Raw genomic sequence first — 7,015 nt, 5'->3', positions numbered from 1 at the left:
CGGGGCGGGCGGGCGGTGGCGGCGCGGCGCTAACGGCTCCGCTCGGCCTCGGTAGCGGCGGCGGCGGCAGCGGCGACGGCGACGGCGGCGGCGGCTCCTCCTCAGCGCGCACGACCCGCTCCGGCCCGCGGCCCGGACACGCCCCCCCGGCGCGCGCGCCCATTGGCCGGCGTCCTCCACGGTGCGCTTCTCATTGGCCGGCGTGCCTGTCTCGGCGCCCAGGGGCGCGCGGCGGAGGCGGGACTTCCGGCTGGCGCCGCCTGCGAAGGGCTCGGCGGCCGGCGGAGACGCGGGTGGCCGGCGATGGCCGCGGTGGGGGCCGGCTGGGGCCCAGCCCACGGAGGCCGGCGGAAGGCGGTGGCCGAAGAGCCGCGCCCCTTGTGGAGCGCATGCTGTGTGACCCGCGCCTGTCTTTCCCGCCGCCGCCCCGCCAGGTAGTAATGGTCAGCGCGCCATGGCTGTGGGGACCGGACCCGGGTTCGAATCCCGACCCCGACGTTTCCGCACTACGTGCCGTTGGGAAGGGACTGACGTCACTTCTCCGGGCCTCAGTTTCCTTATCTGGTATGGTGAGGAGGTGGAGCATGGGACGTGGTCAGCCTTAATTCAGCGTTGACTACTGGAGCTAGCGGGTTCCCAGAGGCCCAGCTCAGCAGTTAGTCATTAAAGTTTTATTGAGTGTCTACTATACGCCAGTCACTTGTATGGGCAGCGAACAGACAAAAATGCTAGCCCCAAATGTTAGCCAGGGGCGTGATTTAAATTTTCTAGTAGCTGTGTTAGGGGAAAGAAAAGTTGAAAACAGTTACTTTTAACGATGTGTTTTATTTCCGTATGTGTAAGATGTTCCTTCTACGTGTAATCAACATAAAAACTTAAGAGGTCTTTTACATTCTTTTTTTCTTTTTCCCCACACCTCTCTGAAATCTTGTATGTCTTACACGTAGGGCCCATCTCAGGTTCGACTGGCTACGTTTCAAGAGCTCAGCAACCACGTGGCTCCTGCATTGGACCCTGCAATGCTAGCTAGGGAGACAGGAAAGAAATGAAGCGGATTCCGCATCAAGTGGTGGAGAGAGGTAAGAAGAAGAAGTACATTGGAGAAGGGGAGTATGGGGAATGTGGGGGTTGCGCTTTGAAAGAGGGAGGTGGGGAAGGTTGAGAAGATGGCATGTGCGGAGGGATGGCAGGAATTGAGCAAGTAATTGTGCCATTCGTTGTTTAGTGCCTTGTTTGGAGAACTTCCTGCAGTGATGGGCATGTTCTTTATCACGGCTCATTTAGTAGCCACCAGCTCCAGGTGACTTTTGGGCACTTGACGTGTGGCTGGTGCCACCACAGCATTGAATTTTTAACATTCTTCATTTTTACTTAATTTAAATTTAGTACCATAATCAATCAATTAATTAATTGAGTGACATAGAGCTTGTGGCTCCTCTAGCGGATGGCATAGATTTAGTAGAATGTGGTGGCGTATTCTCTGAATCTGGTGCTGAATCTTCATGTGCATTCTTCTGTGTAATCCTCACAAAAGCTCTGTGAGATGGGAGTTTTTTGGTTTGTTTTTTAAATTTTTTTTTTAACATTTATTTAGTTGTTTTTTTTTTTTAATTTTTTTTTTAACGTTTATTTATTTTTGAGACAGAGAGAGACAGAGCATGAACGGGGGAGGGTCACAGAGAGGAGGAGACACAGAATCGGAAACAGGCTCCAGGCTCCGAGCTGTCGGCACAGAGCCTGACGCGGGGCTCGAACCCACAGACCGCGAGATCGTGACCTGAGCTGAAGTCGGCCGCTCAACCGACTGAGCCACCCAGGCGCCCCAACATTTATTTAGTTTTGAGAGAGAGATAGACAGAGACAGAGCACGAGCAGGGGAGGGACAGAGAGAGAGGAAGACCCAGAATCTGAAGCAGGCCCCAGGCTCTGAGCTGTCAGCACAGAGCCCGAAGCGGGGCTCGAACCCACACACCGTGAGCTCACGACCTGAGCTGAAGTCGGATGCTTAACTGAGTCGCCCAGGCGCCCCGAGATGGGAGTTTTAATCATTGTCACCATGGTGAAGAATGAAATCCTTCATTTATTCATCTATGCCTTGTTATCATTCTCATGAATAGACTCTGTCTTTTGGAACAGTTGGAGATTTACGGAAATATTTGAAAGTACAGAGTTACCGTTTTCCCCACACCCAGCTTCTCCTGTTAGTAACATCTTTCATTAGCACGATGCATTTGTTAGGATTGACTAAGCCGTAGGGATACATGTCAACCAAAGTTCATAGTTTACTAGATTTCCTTGTTTTTTACTTAACTTCCAGAATCCCATGCAGGATGACACATTACTTTTGGTTGTCCTGGTACTCTGTTTTTGTTTTTTTTTTTTCTTCCTTTTTTTGGAGTTATAATTGATGTGTAACACTATTAGTGTTAGATGTGCAGCATAACGATTTGGTGTATGTGTATAACATAAGATAATTACTACAATTAGTTAACACCCGTAATTACAAATATCTCGTTGCTGTTGCAGTGAGAACTTTTACGATCCTATTCACTGAGATGCCCTGCTTTTTTTTTTTTTTTAATTTTTTTTTAAAGTTTATTTCTGAGACAGCATGAGTGGGGAGGGGCAGAGAGAGAGGGAGACACAGAATCCGAAGCAGGCTTCAGGCTCCCAGCTGTCAGCACAGAGCCCGACGCGGGGCTCGAACTCACAAACCGTGAGATCATGACCCGAGCCGAAGTCGGTCGCTCAACCGACTGAGCCACCCAGGGACCCTGTTTCTTTAGGCTCCTCTTGGCTATGGCAGATTCTCAGACTTTCCTTGTTTTTGATGATTTTGAGAAGGACTGATCAGGTATTGTAGAATGCTCCCCTGTCGGAATTTATCTGGTGTTTTCCTTGTGGTAAGACTGGGATGGGGTTTGTGGGGAGGAAGACCACAGATGTAAGGTGTAACTCTCATCACACCCCATTAAAGGTATATACTTCCATTGTGTTCTGTGCCTGTTGATGTTGGCCTTGATCGTGGGCCAAGGTAGCGTTTGTCAGGTTTGTCCACTCTAAAGTTACTTCCCCCTCCCTCTGTGTACTGTATACTTTGGAAGAAAGTCACTGTGTGCAGCACATACCTAAAGAGCGAAGAGGTACATTCCCTTCCTTAAATGAGGTATCTATGTAAATTCTGTGGAATTCTGCATGGGAGATTTCTCTTCTCTCCCTGATTTATCAGCTTATTCATTACGTTTTTAATGTGTATTTATTATTTTTGAGAGAGAAACAGAGTGCGAACGGGGGAGGGGCAGAGAGACAGGGAGACACAGAATCCGAAACAGGCTCCGGGCTCCGAGCTGTCAGCACAGAGCCTGACGCGGGGCTCGAACTCACAAACCGCGAGATCACGACCTGAGCTGAAGTCAGACGCTTAACCGACTGAGCCACTCAGGCGCCCCCAGCTTATGCATTATGTGATTATATCAGTGTGATCTCTAGATATTTATTTTATTCTCTGGGCTATAACCCAATACTACTTTATTTTATTTGAATTATTCCAGCTTTGGCCATTGAGGGTGCTTTCAGTTGGCTCCTGTGGTTCCTCGACACATTCCCGTCTGTGTATTTGGTTTGGGTTTTTTTGGTTTTCTTGGGAGCACTTCCTTACTCTCTGGTGCTACAGGCTGCCTCGGGTTTATCTCACATATTTCCTGCCCCAGTCCTAGAATCAGTCATTTCTCCCAGCCTGGTTCCTTTTATTAGAGAGTAGTGTTAGAAACCAAGATCTGGGGGCACCTGGGTGGCTCAGTCAATTGGGCGTCCGACTTCAGCTCAGGTCATGATCTCGCAGTCTGTGGGTTCGAGCCCCGCATTGGGCTCTGTGCTGACAGCTCAGGGGCTGGAGCCTGCTTCCGATTCTGTCTCCCTCTCTCTGCTCTTCCCCTGCTTTCACTCTGTCTCTCTCTCTCTCAAAAATAAATAAACATTAAATAAATAAAAAATAAAAATAAGATAAAAAGAAACCAAGATCTGGGCACTTGGAATGCTCATTGCTACTGGGGTGTTGTTTCTTTTAGGTCATCGAAAGTTTTTTTTTTAAGTTTATTTTATTTATTTTGAGAGAGAGAGAGAGAGAGAGCAGGGGAGGGGCAAAGAGAGAGGGAGAGAGAGAATCCCAAACAGGCTCCACATGGTCAGCAGAGATCATGACCTGAGCCAAAATCAAGAGTCGGATGCTCAACCGGCTGAGCCACTAAGGTGCCCCTTAGGTCATCGATACTTTTTAATCACCCACAGTGTACCCGGTGTAGGTGCTCAGCCCTGGGGATACAACAGTGACTATGCTAGAACGGGGATCTGCCCTCACGGAAGTCCCAGTCAACCTGTGGGTACAGGCGTAAGAGGTCAACTCCAACATCGACTGGGTGTGCAACCTTGGGTAAGTTATTTAACGTCTCTGAGCTTCAGCTTCTGTGAAATGGGGGTGATTATAATACTTTGTGAAGGCACTGGGAGAATTAAATGAAATCACCCACTTTTAGACCCTTTGGAACAGAGCGTGGCATGAAGTACTTATTAAATCCTATTCTTGTTAACAGTGAGGATAAATCACACAATGACTATCATTACAAAATTTCAAAATAATTACACTCTGCAGAGGTTCAGAGTGCCAGCAAAGCATGTAGCAGGAGAGCCTGACTTCATTTTGGAGTGACCAGGGAAGACTTTCCAGATCAGTGGGGTTGCAGCTGAGGCAGGAAGGGTAGGTCACCAGGCAAACAGGGACAGAATGTTTCAGGCAGCAAGAACAGCAAGTGCAAAGGCCCTGAGGCAGTTGGGAACCTGGCACACTTAGGAACTGAGAAAAGGCCAGTGGTGGAGACAGGGGCAGGAGAGGAGACTCATGGGCTGGAAGGGGCAAGTCACACGGCCTGGTGAGCCGTGGCGAATCGAGACTCAGTCTGAAGTGCAAGGGACGTGACTTGTCCAAAGGCACATGTCTCGCAAGGACAGTCAGGATTGGAACCCAGGTCAGCTTGATCTCAGAGATCTTTATTTTCTTGGTCTGAATTTAAGGTAGGAAATTCTCGCTCTGGGGTTTTGTTTGTTTGGTTTTTGGTTTAGGTAAGAAGCATAGTTTTGGTTTTTAGGGGTTGGAATCTGAGTACACTCTAGCTACCAAAGTTCTAGATTCTTCTTGGTGTCACTTTAAGTTCGGAGGGCCCGTGAGGTCAGGAGACCCAAAGATAACTTAGCCTGCACCCCCACACTTGAACACATCACTCCCTGAAGGAGAGGAGGACACACAGACATGTAAGTCCAGCCAGGGTGACGGGATAGGCACAGAGCCACCTCGTGGAGGGCAGCGTCCAAGCTGGAACACAGTGGGAGCATGTGGGACTTGGGGCTTCTGGAAGGAGGGGCCCGAGGGCACGAAGGCACGATCTGTCTTGGGGGATCTGTTAGGGAACGGGAACCGTCAGGAGTGCTGGACGCAGATTGTGAGGTGGGACTAGATGTCAGTCTCCAGCTTCGGAGGGCCCTGGCGAGTCAGGCAGAGATGGGATTTTATCCCGTGGGCCAGAAGCTGGCAGATTATAGCTCAGTTCAGCCTACACCTGGTTTTGTCGGCCTGTACGTAAAAATGATGCTTCCATTTTTAAGTGGTTGAAAAGATAACAAAAGAGGAGGTCCCTGCTGGCTCAGTTGGTGGAGCATGTGACTCTTCGTCTCAGGGTCGTGGGTTCAGGCCCCACGTTGGGCGTGGAGCCGACTTAAACAAAACCAGAAGCAAAAGCAGAATAGCATCTTGTGACACGAGGAAATCACAGTTTGCGTGTCGCCATCAGGTTTGATAGTGACACAACGGCGCCTGTCGTCGGCATGTGGCCCATGGCTGCTTTCTGGCCATAACAGAAGCAGATTTGCTCAGGCAGGGCCTGCGTCACGGCTGTGCAAACTGTATAATCTCATAGGGCTCTGCACCTCTGTCCCCGTGTTAAAATTCTTTTTTTTTTAATAATGCTTATTTTTTGAGAGTGAGAGAGCATGAGCGGGGGAGGGCCAGAGGGAGCGAGGGAGACAGAGAATCCAAAGCAGGCTCCAGGCTCCGAGCTGTCAGCACAGAGCCGGACGCAGGGCTCAAACCCGTGAACCATGGGATCATGACCTGAGCCAAAATCAAGAGTCGGACACTTAACCGACTGAGCCACCCAGGCACCCCACTGTTTTAAAATTCTTAATAACACACGAATAAGGGTCCCCTCCTTTTTATCTTGCACTGGGCCCTGAAAATTGTGTAGCCAGTCCTGGTAACGGAGGCCAGATGGCCCCCAAAGCCCACGGTATTTACTGTTGGGCCCTCTTCAGAAAAAGTATGTGAATTCTCTTATGGTGGACAGAATAACAGCCCCCAAAGATGTCCATGTCCTAATCTCTTGGCACCTATGACTGTGTGACCTTACCTGGCAAAGGGGACTTTGCAGATGGTATTAAGGATCTAGAGAGGGGGAGATTATTGTGGATGATCTACATGGGACATGTAATCACAAGGATCTTACAAGAGGGGGGGAGGAGAATCAGAGTCAGAGAAGATGTGATGACAGAAGCAGAGGTCAGAGTTCGGTGATCCCGTTGCTGGCTTTGAAGGTGGAGGAGGCGCCTTGAGGCACAGAATGCAGGCAGCCCCTAGAGGCTAGAAAAGGCCAGAAACAGATTTCCTCCTAGCACTTCCAGAAGGGCCACAGCCCTGCTGGCACCCTGATTTTAGTCTGGCAAGACTGATGTCAGACTTCTGACCTCTAGGACCATAGGAGAATAAATGTGTGTTGTTTCAAGCCACCAAGATTGCAGTCATTTGTGACAGCAGCCTCAAGGAACCAGTTCACCTGCCATAGGCAGTGAGCATGTAAAAGAATTTGTCTTGTAGCCAAAGAGAAATGTATGTATGTATGTACGTTTATTTTGAGAGAGAGAGAGAGGGAGGGAGAGCGGAGTTGGGGCTGTGAAGTGCGTGAGTGCCAGA

At 49.6% G+C, this 7,015-nt stretch overlaps 1 long non-coding RNA gene across 2 annotated transcripts in view; it reads left to right on the top strand.

The window, feature by feature from the left end:
- Window positions 1–194: 194 nt before the first annotated feature.
- LOC125928961 (uncharacterized) overlaps window positions 195–7,015 on the top strand; it is a 9,076-nt gene continuing 2,255 nt past the window's right edge. The window contains exons 1-3 of one of the 2 annotated variants that reach the window (XR_007459779.1): window positions 195–434; window positions 948–1,079; window positions 4,288–4,429. This is a non-coding gene — a long non-coding RNA (uncharacterized LOC125928961). The other variant, XR_007459780.1, reaches the window with a different exon arrangement.

Source organism: Panthera uncia, chromosome A2 (assembly GCF_023721935.1).
Source record: "Panthera uncia isolate 11264 chromosome A2, Puncia_PCG_1.0, whole genome shotgun sequence".
NCBI classification, from domain to species: Eukaryota; Metazoa; Chordata; class Mammalia; order Carnivora; family Felidae; genus Panthera; species Panthera uncia.
Note: the sequence above shows the minus strand (reverse complement) of the source record. Positions and strands in the feature narration are given on the sequence as shown.